The sequence below is a fragment of the Chiloscyllium plagiosum genome, unplaced genomic scaffold (assembly GCF_004010195.1).
Source record: "Chiloscyllium plagiosum isolate BGI_BamShark_2017 unplaced genomic scaffold, ASM401019v2 scaf_14523, whole genome shotgun sequence".
Classification (NCBI taxonomy): domain Eukaryota; kingdom Metazoa; phylum Chordata; class Chondrichthyes; order Orectolobiformes; family Hemiscylliidae; genus Chiloscyllium; species Chiloscyllium plagiosum.
In genome coordinates, this window is record NW_025208371.1 from 1 (window position 1) to 7,271 (window position 7,271).

At 44.3% G+C, this 7,271-nt stretch overlaps 1 pseudogene; it reads left to right on the forward strand.

The window, feature by feature from the left end:
• Nucleotides 1-2,827: 2,827 nt before the first annotated feature.
• LOC122546684 lies at nt 2,828-4,010 on the forward strand (annotated as a pseudogene).
• Nucleotides 4,011-7,271: the final 3,261 nt, after the last annotated feature.

Here is a 7,271-nt window from a genome sequence, read left to right on the forward strand (position 1 = left end):
GAGGGTTTCTGACACCTGGATAATTGGGCTTCTTTCTGGGGTAGGTGGGACCTCTACAAACAGGATTCTCTTCACCTGAACCAGAGGGGTACCAATATCATGGGTGGGGGGAATTTGCTAATGCTCTTTGGGAGGGTTTAAACGAATTCAGGAGGGGGATGTGAACTCAAATTGTAGTTCGAGGTCCAGGAGTTTGAGTAGTGAGATCTGAACTAAGGTTTGAAGAGGGCATCAGCAAGCAAGAAGTTGGTTTGAAGTGTGACTACTTCAATCCTAGGATCATGCGGAATAAGGTGGGTGACCTTGCAGCATGGGTTGGTACCTGGGATTTCGATGTTGTGGCCATTTCGGAGACATGGATAGAGCAGGGACAGGAATGGTTGTTGCAGGTTCCAGGATTTTGATGTTTCAGTAAGAACAGTGAAGATGGTCAAGAGGGGCAAGTGTGGCATTGTTAGTCCAGGACAGTATTGCGGGAGCAGAAAGGACATTTGAAGACCCGTCTACTGAGGTAGTACTGAGGAGTGGTTACACTGTTGGAAGTTTTCTATAGGCCTCTGAATAGTTCCAGAGATGTAGAGGAAAGGATGATGTTTCTCAATAGGAGCGAGTGTGACAGGGTAGTTGTTATGGAGACGTTTAACTTTCCAAATATTGGCTTGGAATATGACAGTTCAAGCACTTTAAATGGGTCATTTTGTGTCCAATGTGTGCAAGAGGGCTTCCTGACACATTATGTTGACAGGGCAACAAGGGGCGCGGCCACATTAGATTTGGTACTGGGTAATGAACCCAGCCAGATGATAGTGACCACAATTCAGTTATGTTTACTTTAGTGATGGAAAGGGATAGGTACACACCGAAGGGCAAAAGTTATAGGTGGGGGAAGGGCAATTACAATGCAATTAGGCAAGACTTTGGATGCAAAAGATCGGGAAGAAAACTGCAGGAGTTTGGCACAATTGAAATATTCAAGGAACAGCTACTGCGGGTCCTTGGTAAGTATGTACCTGCCAGGCAGGGAGGAACTTGTTGAACGCAGGAGCCGTGGTTTACAAAGAAAGTTGAATCTCTTGGCAAGAAGAAGAAGAAGGCTTATGTTAGGATGAGACATGAAGGCTCAGTTCGGGCACTTGAGAATTACAAGTTAGCCAGGAAAGACCTACAGAAAGCATCAAGAAAAGCCAGGAGGGGACATGAGAAGTCATTGGCAAATAGGATCCCGGAAAACCCTAAAGTTTTCAATCAGTATATCAGGAATAAAAGAACGACACTCCAGTAAGATCAGGGCCAATCAAGGACAGTAATGGGAAGTTGCGTGTGGAGTCAGAAGAGATAGGGAAAGTGCTAACTGAATATTTTTCCTCAGTATTCACACAAGAAAAAGACCATGTTGTCGAGGAGAATACTGAGATAAAGGCTACTAGACTCGATGGGATTGAGGTTCACAAGGAGGAGGGGTTGTAATTCTGGAAAGTGTAAAACTCTGTAAGCTTCCCGGGTGAGATAGGATTTATCGTAGGATTCTCTGGGAAGCCAGGGAGGAGGTTGCCGAGCCTTTGGCTTTGATCTTTATGTCATCATTGTCTACAGGAATAGTGCCAGGAGACTGGAGAATAGCAAATGTTGTCCCCTTGTTCTCGAAGGGGAACAGAGACAACCCTGGTAATTATAGACCAGTGAGCCTTACTTCGGTTGTGGGTAAAGTGTTGGGAAGTGTTATAAGAGATAGTTATCTAGAAAGGAATCAGTTGATTGGGGATATTCAACACGGTTTTGTGAAGGGTAGTTCGTGTCTCACAAACCTTATTGAGTTCTTTGAGAAAGTGACCAAACAGGTGGATGAAGATAAAGTGGTTGATGTGGTGTATATGGATTTCAGTAAGGTGTTTGATACGGTTCCCCACAGTATGTTATTGCACAAATCTGGTGGCATAGAATTGAGGGTGATTTAGCAATTTGGAACAGAAATTGGCCAGCTCAAGAAGACAGAGGGTGGTGGTTGATGGGAAACGTTCATCCTAGAGTTCAGTTACTAGTGGTAAACAGCAAGGATCTGTTTTGGGTCCACTACTGTTTGTCATTTTAATAAATGACCTGGATGAGGGCGTAGAAGGATGGGTTAGTAAATATGTGGATTACGATCATCGGTAGAGTTGTGGATAGTGCAGAAGGATGTTGCAGGTTACAGAGGGACATAGATAAGATGCAGGGCTGGGCTGAGAGGTGGCAAATGGAGTTTAATGCGGAAATGTGTGAGGTGATTCACTTTGGAAGGAGCAGCAGGAATGTAGAGTACTGGGCAAATGGAAGGATTCTTGGTAATATAGACGAGCAGCCAGATCTCGGTATCCATGTGCATAGACCCCTGAAAGTTGCCACCCAGGTTGGATAAGGTTGTTTAGAAGGCATATGGTGTGCTAGCTTTTATTAGTAGTGGGATTGAGTTTTGGAACCGTGAAGTCATGCTGCAGCTGTACAAAACTCTGGTGTGGCTGCAGTTGGAGGATTGTGTACAGTTCTGGTCACTGCATTATAGGAAGGATGTGGAAACTTTGGAAAGGTCACGGACAGTCACAAACTATATCCCCCAGAATGCAGCCTGTGAACGAAACACATGACCACATGGAACGGGCCTGTCATTCCCAGACAGTGGGAATGTGAGCGCCGGAATTCTGACCTGGATCGGAGAACCCGTCCTTACCTGCTCCAGGTTGAGGTGCGAGGCAGCCACTAGAGAAAGGGGCAGTACTGCCTGAGTCTGGGCCCCTCTGACAGCACAGGCCCTGGGATTAGCACCGTGTGTAACCCCCCTCCCCCTGGGCCTGATCCAGGATCCCCATTCACCTTTGATCAGATTGTTCCTCTGGTAAAATTAATGATTAATTATCTATGATTGTTTGATCACCAACAGGAATTCACATTATTCAACAGATAACTACTGTTGAGGTCAGTGATGATGGCAGCATTAAGAGATCGATGAGATTTGGATTTGATGGAAAGGACTTTATCAGTTTAGACCCAGACAGAATGAGATGGATCGCATCCAATCCCATTGCAGCGATGACTAAAGAGAAATGGGATTCTGATTATTCCTGGAACAATTACTGGAAAAGACACCTGGAAGAAGAATGTGTTGAATATTTAAAGAGATATCTGGAAGTTGGAAAGGAATATTTCAGAAGAAAAGGTATGTGTTTCAGTTTTGATCCCATGTTCTGATCTAACCTCACTGATCTATGAAACCGTTCTCCCATTCCATTCAGTATCTGTCTGTTGTTTGTGATTTCACCCTTTCCCATCACAGTTCAGCCTGAAGTGTTCATCGCCAGGAGGGAGCCTAATGGTCAGGACAAGCCGCTCACTCTCTCTCCTGCCTGGTCACTGGGTTTGATCCTGTAGACATCGAGGTGACCTGGCTAAGGAATGGAGAGGTCATGTCTGAGACCCAATCCTCAGGGGTTCGACCGAACCACGATGGGACCCATCAGATCCAGAAAGAGATTGAGGTCAATGCTGGGGATGAGGATCAATACTCCTGTCACATTGAACACAGCAGTCTGGCAGAGGCCCAACTCTATCAGTGGGGTAAGGGACTGGAATGTGTGTGTGTGTGTGCGTAATTGATGAAGGAACAGGCATTTGGAGAGTGAATTTGGGCGAGGTCAATACAATGTGTCAACTAATCCCATCAGTTCCCAATGGGTGGGATCTGTTACAATTGTCCCAATTAATACAGAACTGGGACTGGAAATGGGAACAGAGGCAATGCTGATTAATTACATTGTGTTTCAGAAATCCGACAAAACAGTGTGGAACGTATCCATCATGTACTTTTGATTGGATTAGTCTCTGCAATGGCTGCAATATTTGGAATAATCATCTGGAAAAGGCCGTGGAGAGGTAAGAATCAGAGAGAGGGGAATGTGGAACTGAGGGGACAGAGTGAGTGTGGGGGGATCTCCAGTACTGGGAGTACAGGGCACTGTGGGGAATGGAACTGATTGAATCCCCACACACACATACGCACTTAAAGACACATCTTGTTCCCTGTCTGATCTTCCTTTGATTGATTGACCCAGGCCAGGTCTAATATCGATCAGTAAACCCACCGCACACACTCACATCCTCACTGACTGAATATCGAGTGAATGAGAGAGATTAGCATGTTTTGAGAAGATTTGCGGCTCAGGTTGAGGTTTTGAATGTAGGTTTGCTCGCTGAGCTGGATGGTTCATTTCCAGAGTTTTATCAGTCATATGTCAGGACACTAGTGAGAGAACGTCATTCTTTTTGTGGCTAGTTGGTGGTCATGTATCCTGGTGGCTAGTTTTCGGTCTGTTTGTCCAATGTAGTGTTTGTTACAGTCCTTGTGTGGTATTTTGTAAATGACATTAGTTTTGCTTGTTGTCTGTATCGGGTTTCTCAAGTTTATTAGCTGCTGTTTTAGTGTATTGGTGGGTTTGTGGACCAAATATTGAACAACAGAAGCAATCATCCCAACACCCACAAACGAAGCTGCATTAGAACATTATTTCAATGAGCCAACACTGCAGCCCAGAAGAACTACACAGAGCAGAGGAAAATCACCCGGACCGTTGTGAGAAACGAAGCTCACTCATATCAATAATTTCAGTCCGAGACAAGATCTGAAGCAGCAGTATCGTTTATTATACGCTTGTAAGCGTGGTGTCTAAAATAGACACACAGAGTTTAGCAAGTACATATCTTAAATACAATTCATTTCTCTTTCCCTCCTCCCATTGCTCCTTCCCTGTTTACATCTCCCACTACTCTAAACCCGGCTGTTTATCTCTGGCCTCATCCAGCCTTGTGCATGACAAAATGTATGTCCTGCTTGGCTGTTTCACCACATCCCTCTGTGGTCTATTGTTACATATCCTCGTCCACTGCCATCTGCTTCCTTGCTTGCTAAAGCAATATTTCCTTCCATTCTTTATTCACACTGAGCGTTATGACCGCCTGATTGTGGTCTTTTTTTGTTTTTGCAGAAACGGCAAACAGATGCTTGTAACTGTTTGGACAGGCCTAGCTAGCTTAACCTACACCTGCTCCCCGCACAGCACCTTATCTATTTGTCTGTAACATCTACCATTGTTTGCAGGCACATTTCATTCTTGCATGTACATTTTAGCTAATACAAAAACAATTATGTATTTACTTCACACAGTTTTCATTCTTGTTAACTCAGCTCTTGGCTGAAACAATTATACACTGGTGTGAGTTCATTTACCTTGCATAAGTAATTTATGATTGCAGAAGTAACACTGCTTTACCTATATCCCACAATTTCCCCCTTTTTCTTTAATTACCATTTGTTATCTTCTGCATTTTTCTATCTGTCACTTCCAAATTAACGAGTATCTTTCCCAAAATGTCATTTATTTTGGAAATCTCCCCGTGGTCACTTATTCCTTCATTGTTCACCAGGTAAGCCCTTCTCTCCAATTGCTCTTTAGGGGAATCTGTTTCATTAAGGCCGTCTCAGTCAGTCTTTGGGGGAGCCCTCGTATACAGGGTATGATACAACAGCCAATGGCTACCAATAGCCAGGCTACTACTATCAGGAAAGTAAGGATGGAAACCACCGCCCCCTTCCATTTTCCAAACCAGGATACAAGCCATCCCGTGAGAGATGTGTCTACTCCTGAATTCTCAGCCAGTTCCTCTGCTAAGATAGTCAATCCCCTTAAGGCCCGAGTACTTGAATCATCAGGCACAGTACTATTAGGAATAAAGGTATAACAGTTTCCTCCAAACATCACACACACACACCCTTTTTCCGCTAGAATCATATCAAAGGCCATTCTGTTTTCCCATGCCATCGTACTTGTCGCATCAAGCTGTTCTGATATTCCTTTATCCGCATCTCTTGTATAATTTATAAATCACTGTTGATTTATCCAATCTACATTTTTATTAACTGTTACCCACCAAAAGAGAGCTGACTCAAAGCCTGCTGCATCTGGTTACGAGCCTTGAATTCATCAGGTACCCCCCCCCCCCCCCCCCACCCCCCCAGGGACTCTTATAGAATCAAGATAAATTCTGTCATTGAAATAAGTGTCTAACAGTGATCTCTTACTCCTTCCCTTTTTCCCTACTATCTTTTCGTTCTCAAATGCCAGGGTAAATGGAATTGTCAATTGTACAATTGCACATATCCCTCTCCAATCCGGACGTAGGGTGGGTCTCAATATTTTGCCTCCACAGTACCACCACAGATCCACTCGGGGAACCTTTAGTGCTGAGTAGTTCCCTCCCTTCTCCGTTTCGGTGACATTCTTAATCTCTGTACATAATTTCAGCTCCCCCAAATCTCTGGACCGATTTGTACCTCATCTACGCACACATGACGTGTGATTTCCAACTGTGGCTGAAAACGTGGGGGGGGTGCTTTTGAATCTTTCTTCTCCAAGGGAGGGAACGTCAGGGATAGGGCGGTACAATTCCTATCATCCCATGCAGTCTTATCCTGGTACAGGGCTATCATACATTTCATGCCCTGCCTGTCTCGCTTCCACCCAAGCGGAAATTGAACCACCTGGGCCATTGGCCTACCGGAGGCACATGCATAGCAATTGCTTTTGTTCAGACTTTTTACAGTATACTTTACCCATTCAACCCAGGCATTTGCATCCCCGTACCCAGTTTCTATTTTGATGGTCTGTATCAAGTCCTTTACCTCTATAATTTTTACCACTTTATGGTCATCGGGAGGGGTGAAAGGTTGTATCTTATTATCCAGTAGTTCTGCCCATTTTCCCTATCCTACGCTAATTCTGAAACAACAGCCTGAGAAATCCTTCCCATTTGTTTTCATTTCTATCCCAAATGTTTCATTTAATTGTACCTGACAGGTGCCATGTGGTTTTCTTTATCGTTAAGTATACTGGGTTACACTCTTTATTGGGACAATCGCGAGCTGGTTGGAAGGGGGTCCGGTGTACTGTGATGAGACCATTATACCAAGTACCATCCCCAAGGCCATCCCCATTGGACTTAAGATGTATCTCTGAGCGGCAGTACTGTCTCTGATTATCTACATCCCCACAATTTACTCAGCTGCATGCATCGGCGTCTATTACTTGCGGATTATCAGAGTCAGGGACCGTTAATAACACATATGAAAATAATGTTTGACAAAATCCCAATTCTAAGAGAGCTAGTAACATAACCCTGAAGCACAAAAAGACTTAATATATAATCCCGCACTCGCGTCACCACTGTATAATCAGTTACTCAAAGTC